Source organism: Myotis yumanensis, unplaced genomic scaffold, assembly GCF_028538775.1.
Source record: "Myotis yumanensis isolate MYYU_CA2020_CCGP unplaced genomic scaffold, mMyoYum1.0.hap1 SCAF_15, whole genome shotgun sequence".
Lineage (NCBI taxonomy): Eukaryota > Metazoa > Chordata > Mammalia > Chiroptera > Vespertilionidae > Myotis > Myotis yumanensis.
In genome coordinates, this window is record NW_027223766.1 from 29,685,724 (window position 1) to 29,697,968 (window position 12,245).

Consider the following 12,245-nt stretch of genomic DNA (forward strand, 5'->3'; position numbering starts at 1 on the left):
AAGTTTGCCCACCCCTGGTCTAGACTTTGATAAAGAGTGTAATGAAGCCTCCATGTTCCTTAAAGACCTGGTGGAAAATGTAAACTAAATGGAGGTTTGGTTAGCTGTGCTCAAGGTTTTACACAGGATAAGTTATAGGTTGGCCCTTAAGAGATGAACAGGAAACAGCAAAGGTGGCTCTAATACTTAAAAGGTTTTTTGTTAGAGTTGTTATGTTGTGAGTGGCAAGAACAGGTTAAGGAGCTAATGTTCAGGTTAAGGCACATAATGGTAGCTTACATTAATTTTGTGCATTCTGAGTCGCAAATGTTTTGTGTGCATTATCACATTTTAATCATCACAGCAACCCTTGGAGATAAGTGTTGTTACTATGCTAGTTTCATAACTAAGGGAACCAAACTCAGAGAAGTTAAGTAACTTGCCAAGGTTATTCAGTAGTTCACAAACTTACTGCCTTTCCTGCAATTTCCTAGGGGCCTCGGTAAGAGACAATCTGGCAAAATGGTGATGAGTGTGGAGTGTCAGAGTCAGGCCTGGCCTGAATTTGAGTTTCAGAGCCATTCACTAACCCATGGCTTTGGGCAGTTAATCTCTCTAATTCTCAAAAACCTCACTAAAAAACGGCAATAATAACAAGCACCTGGTTTTACATGATTTTTGTGACGAGAAATGAGATAATGCTTGTAAAGCTCTTCTTATATGCACAAGACCTTGTATCATTGAATATCAGCTAGGGGATACTTTAGGATAATACACGGCATGACTAATATGAATGATAAGCTAGTGGAAGATATTTTTGCCTGGTACCCTTGGGTTTAAATCATTCAGTTGGCTCCCCTGTATAGACTGACTCCAGGTTAATACACACTATAAATAATATGCACGTGAAACATTTTAGAATGAGCTCTTTTCTCCAATAATGACAAAGCAGAGAACCGGCTTCTTGGACTTCTTTCTCCTGTTCTGAGTCCAGTAGGCTACAGTCCAAGTTCATTTCTACTTTGAGAGATGAGAAAGAGCAGCCCCACTGATGGTGAGGTTGTCACATGTTTTTAAGCTTGGGACAAGCAATTTTCTCACAGTGTCGTCCTGTCAACGTGAAGCAGGACGTAGTGGAGCAGCTTCAGATGACACCTTGGCGATAAATGGCTCCCCTCTGTCAACTTGCCAAACTCACTCAGACCCCATAGGAGCTGTTAGCAAGGAGTCAAGGGGGGCAGCTCAAAGTTTATAAAGGTTTTTAATGTTCCTTTTCTTATTATAAATCTAAAATGTTTATTGTAGAAAATTGGGAAATAGAGATGTTCTATGTCTATTATGAAAGTAAAGACATTTTCCAGTAATACAATCTTAGTTGCAATCATGTCCTTCATTTTTTGAGATATGCAGTTTTATGAAATAAAAAATTATTTTGAAAGAAAATTTCACAGATATTTTTCATGGCCGCTTTGCTTTCTGTGTCATTCTGTGAAATTTAAGTCAACATGGCAGAGTTGTTTTTTCCCTCAGAAAACAGGCTCACCTCCTTGGGCGTAGTCATTGGCTAATTTAAACCTTAGGAAAGGATGTGTAGTGATCACCTATCATCTAAGGTTTCATTCCAGGGGTTGGTAGTTCGCACACTAACCATAAGCTAAACCGAGGCCTCCAAAACAGCACAGCTTTTCAGAGGAATGATTGATTTGCTTTGCTGTGTTCTTAGCTTCTTGCACTGGCAAGAAATCACCAGTTCAGGATAGTGTAAGTATTTATCTTTGATAAGTTTCAAAGGGATCTTTTCCAATGGTTAAAAACACACACCATATTTTCTAATAATTCTTCTTTTGTAGTTACTCTGGAAACTAGAAATGGCCATCTTGGTCTTTGAGATGAAAAGCTTATTTTTCTATTGGGTAACTGGCTGTTTGGCCTCTTCCTGAGGCCATGTTCTTCCACTTAGAACAATTAATAGACACATTCAGAATCACCTGTCAGGTGCCATGGAGAACAGGGTGCTTGCAGATTCAGTGATGCCTGGGAATGTGTTTATGCAAATCCAAGAATATCTGTTTTACCTTCTAGCAAAACACCTGAGGTAAAGAAGTTGATGTGTCAATTACACGGGGAAATGTAAAACTTCTCTTGGAGATTTTTGGAAAAAGGAAAGAATAAATTGTTTAATGAAAAAATTATCCTGCATTTTAGAGGCTGTTTTGAAGCCTGGTTTTACCTGGAAATAATTACTCTCAGGTGGCAAGTGTGATTCACAGATGTGTGGGTCTAAAGCAGGGGTGGGCAAACTTTTTGACTCGAGGGCCACAATGGGTTCTTAAACTGGACCGGAGGGCCGGAACAAAAGCATGGATGGAGTGTTTGTGTGAACTAATATAAATTCAAAGTAAACATCATTACATAAAAGGGTACGGTCTTTTTTTTTTTTTAGTTTTATTCATTTCAAACGGGCGGATCCGGCCCGCAGGCCGTAGTTTGCCCACGGCTGGCCTAAAGCAATGGTTCTCAACCTTCTGGCCCTTTAAATACAGTTCCTCATGTTGTGACCCAACCATAAAATTATTTTCGTTGCTACTTCATAACTGTCATGTTGCTACTGTTATGAATCGTAATGTAAATATCTGATATGCAGGATGGTCTTAGGCGAGCCCTGTGAAAGGGTTGTTCTACCGCCAAAGGGGTCGCGACCCACAGGTTGAGAACCGCTGGTCTAAAGAAAAGGCCAGAGTCCTTGAGAAGTTTGATGGCTGTGAAGATTATTCATTAAGCCTCTGCCAATGTCTGATTTGTCAGTCTGATTCTTGCAAAGAGTCTGTGAACCTGGGACTATGAATGGAGAAGGATGGAGATGGGGAATGGTGAAATTTATCTCCCCTGGGGTTTTTAAAACTACACATGGTCTATCCACGTTGTAAATGACGCCATTTCATCCTCTTTTATGGCTTAATAGTATTTCATTGTGTATATGTACCACATCTTCTTTATTCAATCCTCTGTTGCAGGACACTTTGATTGGTTCCATGTTTTGGCCACCATGAATAATGCTGCAGTGAACATCGGGATGCATATATCTTTGTGTATAAATGATTTTGAGTTTTTCGGGTATATACCCAGGAGTGGGGTTGCTGGGTAGTATGGTAGCTCTATTTTTAATTTTTTGAGGAATTTCCAGACTGCTTTCCATAGTGGTTGTACCAGTCTACATTCCCACCAGCAGTGAATGAGTGTTCCCTTTTATCCACAACCTCTCCAACACTTGTTATCGCTTGTCTTGTTGATAATGGCCATTCTAGCAGGTGTAAGGTGGTATCTCATTGTAGTTTTAATTTGCAGTTCCCTAATTGCCAGTGAGGTTGAACATCTTTTCATATGTCTGTTGGCTATTTGTATGCTGCCTTGGGAGAGTTGTATTTTCAGGTCCTCTGCCCACTTTTTGATTGGATTGTTTATTTGTTTGGTGTTGAGTTTTACGAGTTCTTTATATATTTTGGAAATTAAACCTTTGTCAGAGCTTCTGTTTGCAAATATCATCTCCATCTGCTTGGCTGCCTATTTGTTTTGTGTTTCTTTTGTTGTGCAGAAGCTCTTCAAGTCAGACAGAAAAAGCCAAGAACCATATTATTTCACTCATATGTGGGATATAAAACAAACTTACGAACACAAACAGCAGTGTGGTGGTTACCAGAGGGAAGGATGTGGGGGAGCAGGGGAGGGTCCTAATATGATGTGACAGGAGAAGATATGACTTTGGGTTGTGGGCACAGGTGCTATATACAGATTTTGTAACTTAGAAATTCACACATGAAGCCTATATGTTCATGTTGACTAATGTCACCCCAATAAAATTTAATAAAAAAAATTACACATGGTCCAGACCAGAATCTTTAGGTACTGAGGATAGGAGTAGAGAACTATAGGCAATATTGGTGAAAAAATACAGTTAGACTTCCACGAATAGCTGTATCAGGTCAAACCTCTCCTCAAGAACAACCAAAATAGCTGAAAAAAGGAAAAGAAAGAAAGAAAAGGACATTTGAAGGTATCTGAGAGCTACAAAGGCAGCGGGGATTTGGGGACCCAGACCCAAGGGATAAAGGAAGGGCAGAAAGCACCAGGTCAGGCATTGCTTCTCCCTCAGGGCAGTGGTAAATTTGAAAGCAGCAGAGAGGTTGAGGAGCTGAGCAAAGATTTTGGCGAAACAGAGGCTGGAAGGATAATATCTGGGCTTTGGAGCCTTTCAAGGCTGTTCCTAGATATGAGGGGGAACTGGAAACGGACTAGTTCTCAAAGACAGAAACCCAGCTTCAGATTCATTCAATCTCAAAATGGAAACAAAACAAGATAAAAGGCACAGCTATCCCATCTCCCTGTCCGACCATGACTGGGAGGAAGTGGCCTTTCTCTGCCCCAGGCCAGTCCTCCTCTAGGGCTCTCTATCAGTTATCCATCTCCACCTGTCTTCAGTAGTTATTTTCATTCTCTTCATTGCACCTACAGCCACACCATATTGCCTTTTCATAATCTGATATTCTTTATTCCTTTGACATGCACCATGCCATGAACACAGAGGGATTTTTTTATTGTCATTGGACTTCACAAAAGTGCTTCTCTAATAAAATAGACTGGGACTACAGCTAGACACAGGGCCTTTCTTTGGGCTTCCTCCCTCCACCCCCCAATAAGAATATGTTACTCTTAAACATATTTTAATCTTCTTTTTGGAAAAATCAATAAACATTTATTTGATACAGTCATTTTTAATATATATAGTTGATGGCCCACCCCAATGGCACTTGGGGTTTGGGGGTGAGGATTTTAATCTTGAACATAATAAATCTGAAACAAATTTCAGGATATCATAGGATACTTAGTATGTTAATTAGGCACATTAACTTTCTTGTCAAGAATCTTGCTCTTTCCTGGTTACTTAGCACACTGCAGATCCTCCCAGAGAAGCTCATGAAATACATGGGATGGGGCCACCAAACACACATTTGCACTGAATGTTAAGTAACCAAGGGTTAAAATAAACATTCAGCCAAAGCTGAAGCTGAAGACTAATCTCACTTCATTGGAAAAATTTCCAAATATTAAATTTTCCAAATTTTAACTTTATCATTAAAAATGCTGGTCATCAAGTTCTAGAAGTTTGACATTATTGTACAAGGCAGTTTCTGAGACCTCCCAGCTGAGGTCAGTGCACTTACCTTTGCTATATTAAATAGAGTCTCACTTTCAATTCAGGTCAGGGGAGGGGTGAGCTATTTATTCCCTTCTGAGCTTTGCCATTGTAGGTGCTGTGGATGGTGAGATGACCCCCAAGTCATTAAGCATTCCTTCTGGACAGAACTGCCACATACACAGCACATAGGAGATTATTTTTTACTCTGAGTCACATTTTAAATGTCTACCTATATTTGAAAGTGAATATTTAGATATTCATATTAAATCTGGTAATTCATAACTAATATTGCTCATATTACATGAGTATATGGGTATTATTATGTATTGTATATCCGTATAGGTATATGGTCCCTTTTGTTGGCTGAGTCATCTCTAAGCCATTCCTGCTCTTGTAGGAAATAGAAAACCAGTAGCAATTATCACTCAACATATTCACATTCAACATGTACTGTTCTGAGTCAGGACACTCTTTAATCCCCCTTACCCCTTCAATAACCTGCTCACACCAATTTTCTTAGTTGAACATCGTATTTCTGAGATAAATTTAGATGACTCTTTATATTGGTTTCCTAGGGCTACTGCAACTAATTACTGTGCCACGAATGTGGTGGTTTAAAAGAACAAAAACTTATTCTCTCGCAGTCTGGAGGTCAGAAGTTTGGAACTATGGTGTTAGAAGGGGTGGACTCCTTCCAGAGGCTCTAGAGGGGAATGCTTCCTTGCTCTTTTCAGCTTCTGGTAGCTCCTGACAACATCACTCCAAATTCTTCATCTTCTCATGGTTTTCTTTCCTGTGTCTCTGTGTCATGGCCTTTCTCTTTTATAAAGACACTGCACATTGGATTTAGGGCTCACTTTAAATGTCAATCCAGGATAATGATCTCATCTTGATATCCTCAACTTAATTACATTTACAAAGACCTATTTCCAAATGCCACATTCACAGGTCCTAGGGGTTAGGACTTTATTTTTTTTTGGGGGGGGGGGGACACAAAGGGGGGAAAGTTCAACCCAGTGCTCCTTCTAAATTTATTTCACCCTAAACACTGTGCTCAGCTCCAGAAGAGCAATTATTATAACATATTTTCATTGCCTTTGCATTGTCTCTATATGACTGAGGGCAGGAATTGAGTCTTCACATCCTTCAATACCTAGTATGGTAGCTGGCACATAGAAAAAAAATCAAAATTATCATTGAATGGACGAATTTAAATTCGGTACATAGAAACATTAGGATGACACATTTCAGATCAGTATAAGGATTTAGGGAAGAAATTTGTGTTACTTTAGCAGTAGTTACAATTTAAGCTGGTTACCCTAGGAACCAAGGAAAGAGAGTTCATCTAAGTGAGAAAATTGTTCTTTTGCATACAAAACAACACCCTATAACACAATCTTATTGTATAAATATAATCTCCCACCCCAAATTAGACTGGGTAGGAGAAGCTAGAGAGTGAATTGCTCTCTATAATAAAAATAAGAGAGAATTGAGTGTTTTTAGATAGCAGCCCTGGACATTCTAGGTGGAAGAAAGAGAAAGAAGAAGGGTCTGATAGAGTGGGTGAGACAGATCATGGTAGACTAGAGACTAAGGAACAGAATGGCCAGTGAGAAATTAAATTCCTGTGTTGAAGGTGACCAAGTGCTTTATGACTGTAATATCTAATAATTACCCCACCGATTTGCAATAAAAAGTTTCATAAACAGCTTTTAGTACTTGGTGCTTTGGAGAGTGAACTATGGGCAAGGCCATTGGCCCCTGGGGGACATGATGTGACAAGTGGACAGCCGCCTCTGGAAATAAAGGAACCTGGATGGTGCATTCAATGTGGTCAGGAATCCAGAGTGAGAGAGTCCAGACCACCGCGGGATCCACAAAGATCCCTGGGGATATCGGAGAAAAACTAAACCTTCCAAGTTTATAATATGAAGGCTTGAGTCATTTTGCTTTTGCATTAATGAAAATGGAGACTTGATGAATATTAGGGACTTAGAGATACTTGAATATCACAAATAAGAACTTTTTAACAGATTGAGGTATCGTTAGATGAAAAGGCAATGAGTGTTTTGGCACCAAAGGCGATCTAGAGCAGCGGTTCTCAACCTGTGGGTCGTGACCCCTTTGGGGGTCGAACGACTCTTTCACAGGGGTCGCCTAAGACCATCAGAAAACACATATATAATTACATATTGTTTTTGTGATTAATCACTATGCTTTAATTATGTTCAATTTGTAACAATGAAATTGGGGCTTACCACAACATGAGGAACTGTATTAAAGGGTCGCAGCATTAGGAAGGTTGAGAACCACTGATCTAGAGGACAGCATGGTGGGCATATTGCATAAGGAATTCATGCTTTTGATTTTTGGATTTCTGTCATCCATGATGCTCTGTGCCACAGTGATTCTAAGATTCTAAGGTTCAATTTGACACTTGTAAATTCTGATATTTTAGGTAGTTTTTTGTATATAGGTTATCTGTGTAAACAGATAATTTGTGGTGAATAGCTTCATAATATTAGAAAGTCTGTCCTTCCCTCTATTTCAACAAGATGTGAGTTTCTATCTCATACATGGCCCTAGGCTGTGTTCTGTTCATGGTGTGTCCACTCTTACTGCGTTTCTCATCCGTCCTCTGGAGCCTTCAGTGGGTTTGGGTTCCACATGCATGGAAGCCTGGGCAGCTATTCCTCCGGATCCCAGCCACCATTCTCTATGAGCTTGCTGTAAAAGAGACAGAGTGTTCTGCAGATTCTGGCTGGCATTCAAAGCAGATTTAAAATAAAGCTCCAGATGGAGACACCTACATGAATGTACAGGAAACATGACTAAAGGAAACAAGTAAATGTCACCACCACTTTATAAGTTAAAAGAAGCATCAAAGATGTAAACATGCCCACAGAAGTTTGATGTCTCCACATTGATGATTCTCTGCCCACCAGAGCCCCTTTGATTATTGTTGAAATTTACATTACAGTGATTTAGCACAGAATCTTAGTAATATAAGCAAGATGGACAATTTCTCTTCAGATTTAGGCCCTGTTTGTTTCATTTGGAATTAAACAAAACTGAATTGTCCTTGTTACACTCTGATAGGGGTTGACTATGTAAACCAAATGTCATCTCCAAGAGGGCAGGACAGTGACCACTGCTATGTTCTAGCACCCAGAAAAATATCAGCAACATAGTGCAAACTTTGAAAATATTTGCAGAACTGACAAATGTGCTTACATTTTATAAATAAGAAAATAGGTTCTCAAAGAAGAACTAATTGAAAGCTGAGATTAATCATGCTAAGCAGGAAACAGTAATGTGAGAGTATATTTAGGGTGCTGGAGGAAGTGACACCTGAAGATGACCGAAGCCACCTACAAAGGAAGATAACATCTCAGCCAGGGAGTAAACTCTGGAAACCCAGAGGAAAGAAAGACCTTCAGGCGTTCTAGGAATTTAAAAGAGGGATGGTGTGGTTGGAGCGGCATGAGAGGAAGAATCATATCAATTTAAAGGAGTAGACAAGAGTCAGATGTCTGGAGTCTTGAAGGCTGGGGTAAGGACTTTTGAATTATTCTAGGTAGAGTAGAATATCATTGAAGGGTGTTAAGCAGTGTTTTCCAGGATCTGGTTAAGGCTTTTGAATTTTCATTCTGGCTGGTTTATAAAGAAAGAATCAGGTGAGGGGTGATTATCACTTAGATTAGGGTGGTAGCAGTTGACATGGAGAAAGTGGGTGACTTTGTAATGTACTTTGGAGGTAAAATAGAAACAGCTTGTTTAAGAATTTAAATCAGTGGAGGGCAGGGTGTGGGGAAGAGAACAATGAAAAACGACCTCTCTCTCTTCAACTTGAACAACTAGTGGTGCCTTCTTTACGTACTTTATTTTGGAATGTGGGAAATTAAGAGCTTTGCTTGAGGTTATCCCTTAGGTGGAGATGGTAAGTGCACAGGTGGATAAATGCGTTGAAGCTCAGTAGGGTATATGTTGGAGGTTCAATTTAGGAGCCACCACCATATGGATGGTATTTTAAAGCATGGCCCTAGATGCGACAGCAAGGACAGATGTATACAGGGAATTAAAGACGAGCTGGGAATAAGTCCTGAGTCACGGTTTCTAGGAGCCCATCCTGAGAGAGGTGTGAGCCACACCACATGAACAGGTAAATCAATTAGGGTTGAGTCAGGAGACAGTAACCATACCAGTTATTTGAGCAGGGAAACTATAATGTAAGTAATTGCTATCTAGTTGAAGTGGTTAACTACCAGGAGGGGGAAACATGGATTTTAAGAGCAGTAGCAGGTGCAAACTACCACCTGTAGGCTCAGAGAAGGAATTTAGGACGAGGAGAGGGCCCCTTCCCCCAGTGCTGAGATTTGGACTTTTTTTGAAGAGGTTGTGACAATCATAGAAAAATACAGCCTGTAAGTAGCCAAAAGGTGAGGGAGTTGGGTTGTGGAGGGAGCTGTAGCTGCTCAGAAGAGGCCCTGGTGGGCAGTGTGTAGCCTGTGGTTACAGCCAGAGCTACCACAGAATGTTCCTGCTATAAGTACTCAAATGGTTGCCAGTGGGCCGAGTGTGGTCTGAGGCTGCAGGTGGAGCTTGTCCACAGGGACCATCAGTCTCCCACACTCAATGCTAACAATGGAGGATGCAGCCCTGAAGGAAATATTTTCCTGTTGCTATCACCCCAGTGATACCAGTGTCACCCCAGAACCCAGGGGCACCCCATTGCCATCTATGAAAAGCCCAACATTTCACCAGTTGGCGATGGAGAACTGATTTCAGGTTCCAGGGGAATTATCCCAAAGCAAGGCAGAGAAGGATAAATTTGGAGCTGAGAACAACAAATTAGTACTCGGCACAAGAGACCACATGTAGATGCTCCAGCAGATAGCCCCAGCTGAACTTCCAGCTGCCAGGCAGCACAAACCACCAACCATGTAAATTACCCATCTGGTTTGTTCTTCCCGGTTAAGGCTTCAGAGATTCAGCCCCAGCTGACATCTGACTGTGTCTGCATAAGAAACTGTAAGCAAGAATCTAGCTAAATCTAGTCATTCTAGAACCATGAGAGACAATAGTGAGCTGTTGCTTTAAGATAGTAAGCTTTGGGCTAGTTCATTATACAGCAATACGTAACTGGAACTGAGGGAGTTGCTAAATTTCTAGAAGGCCATTTAGATGAAGACTGAGCAGAAGTGTCCCTTCAACTTCTCAACATGACATAACGAAATGGAGAAACAGAAGCAGGGAGCAGAAGCTACCCTGGTGGGAGAGAAGAGTGAAACTCTCCCTTCTTTATGACATCACCTCCTCTGGATTTTGTCCCTACTTTTCTAACATTCCTTCTCATTCTCCTTTGCTACCCATTTTGTCTTATTTGCACACAGCTGGCCAGTGTAATCTTTAGAAATAACAAATATGAATATGCCGAACCCCTGTTGAAATCCATTGTTCATCTGGTCAACAATTCTAATATGTCCCAAGTGGCCTGAAAGTTTCCCCTTCATGTTTTCTTCAAACTTATGATTTCTCAATTTTTTCACACACTGTACTTATCTTTATACAATAGCATGCTTTCATTTTTTACTTCCTTGAAACACTCTTGTAGATCAGACCAGTTATCCAATCCAGACTAGATTAGGTACCTTTATTCATCTACAGAGAATTTTGTTGTTTTCCATTTATGAACTCATTGCTATTCAATTGATGATATTATCATTGGCCTTCTCTGTTAGACTGAAAACTCCATGAGGGCTGGGAACTTGTCTGTATTAGTACCTACCATATCTCCAGTGCTTAATATAGTACCTAGCATGGAATTCAAGATATTTGCTGAATTTTTAAATAAACAAGGACCTAAAATTATGAGAATGAAATTTTATCAAGTTGCTATTTCAGATTGTGTGGCATGTGCCCATTTAAATAAAAATTTCACTAATCTCTGCAATGGGTATGATGAATTCTACTTATATCAAGTGTTAGGAAAGCTTGAAAACACTATCTTCAGTGAAAAGAATACATATATATGTGAAGCTTCTTCCTGTGGGGCAAGAATAAGGTTCTCCTTACTATAAAGCACAGCCTGTTTGTCTCAGAAAGTCATTTTATTAAGCTTCACTGAAATAATATTATATTCTTCCTCAGGGTATAGTACCAATGATTAAACGTGGAAGAAATAAGGAAATAAGAAAAATTGTCAATAATGCAAAGCTGATAGCAATAATTTTGTGGATAAGAACCTTGATAAATGCTAAAATTGGTGGTCAAAAGTATATAATGAAAAGGATATTTGCATGAAAGATGATCCATATCATGTCATCAGGAAAATTAAAATGAAAATAGTAATAAGACTACACACCTATTAGGATGGAAAAATCTGGAACAACACTGACAACATTAAATGCTAGTGATAGGAACTCTCATTCATTGTTGGTAGAAATGCAAACGGTACGGCCAATTTGGAAGACAGTTTGGCAGTTTCTTCCAAAACTGAACATATTTTTAATATATAATTGTACAATCATGCTCCTTGGTGTTTACCCAAAGAAGCTGAAAACTATATCCACACAAAAACCTGCACACAGATGTTTTATAACAGCTTTATTTTTATAATTGTCAAAGCTTAGAAGCAACCAAGATGCCCTTCAGTAGATGAATGGACAATTAAAGTGTGGTACATCCAGACGATGGAATATTTTCCAGTGCTAAAAAGAAATGAGCTATCAAGCCATAAAGAGACATGGAGGAAACTTAAGTGCATATTACTAAGTGAAAGAAGCTAAGATAAAATGGCTACGTGTTGTATGATTCCAATTACATGACATTCTGGAAAAAGTAAAACTGTGGAGACAGTAAAAAGATCAGTTGTTGCTAGGGCTTGGGTGAGGGGATGAAGAGTGGAGTACTGTGGAGTTTTAGGGCAGTGAAATACTCTGTATGATTCTATAATGGTAAATACATTCCATATTAGTTTTGTCAAACCCATAAACTGTATAACGCCAAGACTGAGCCATAATGTAAACTATAGACCTTGGGTGATAATGATGTGTCAATGTAGGTTCACTGA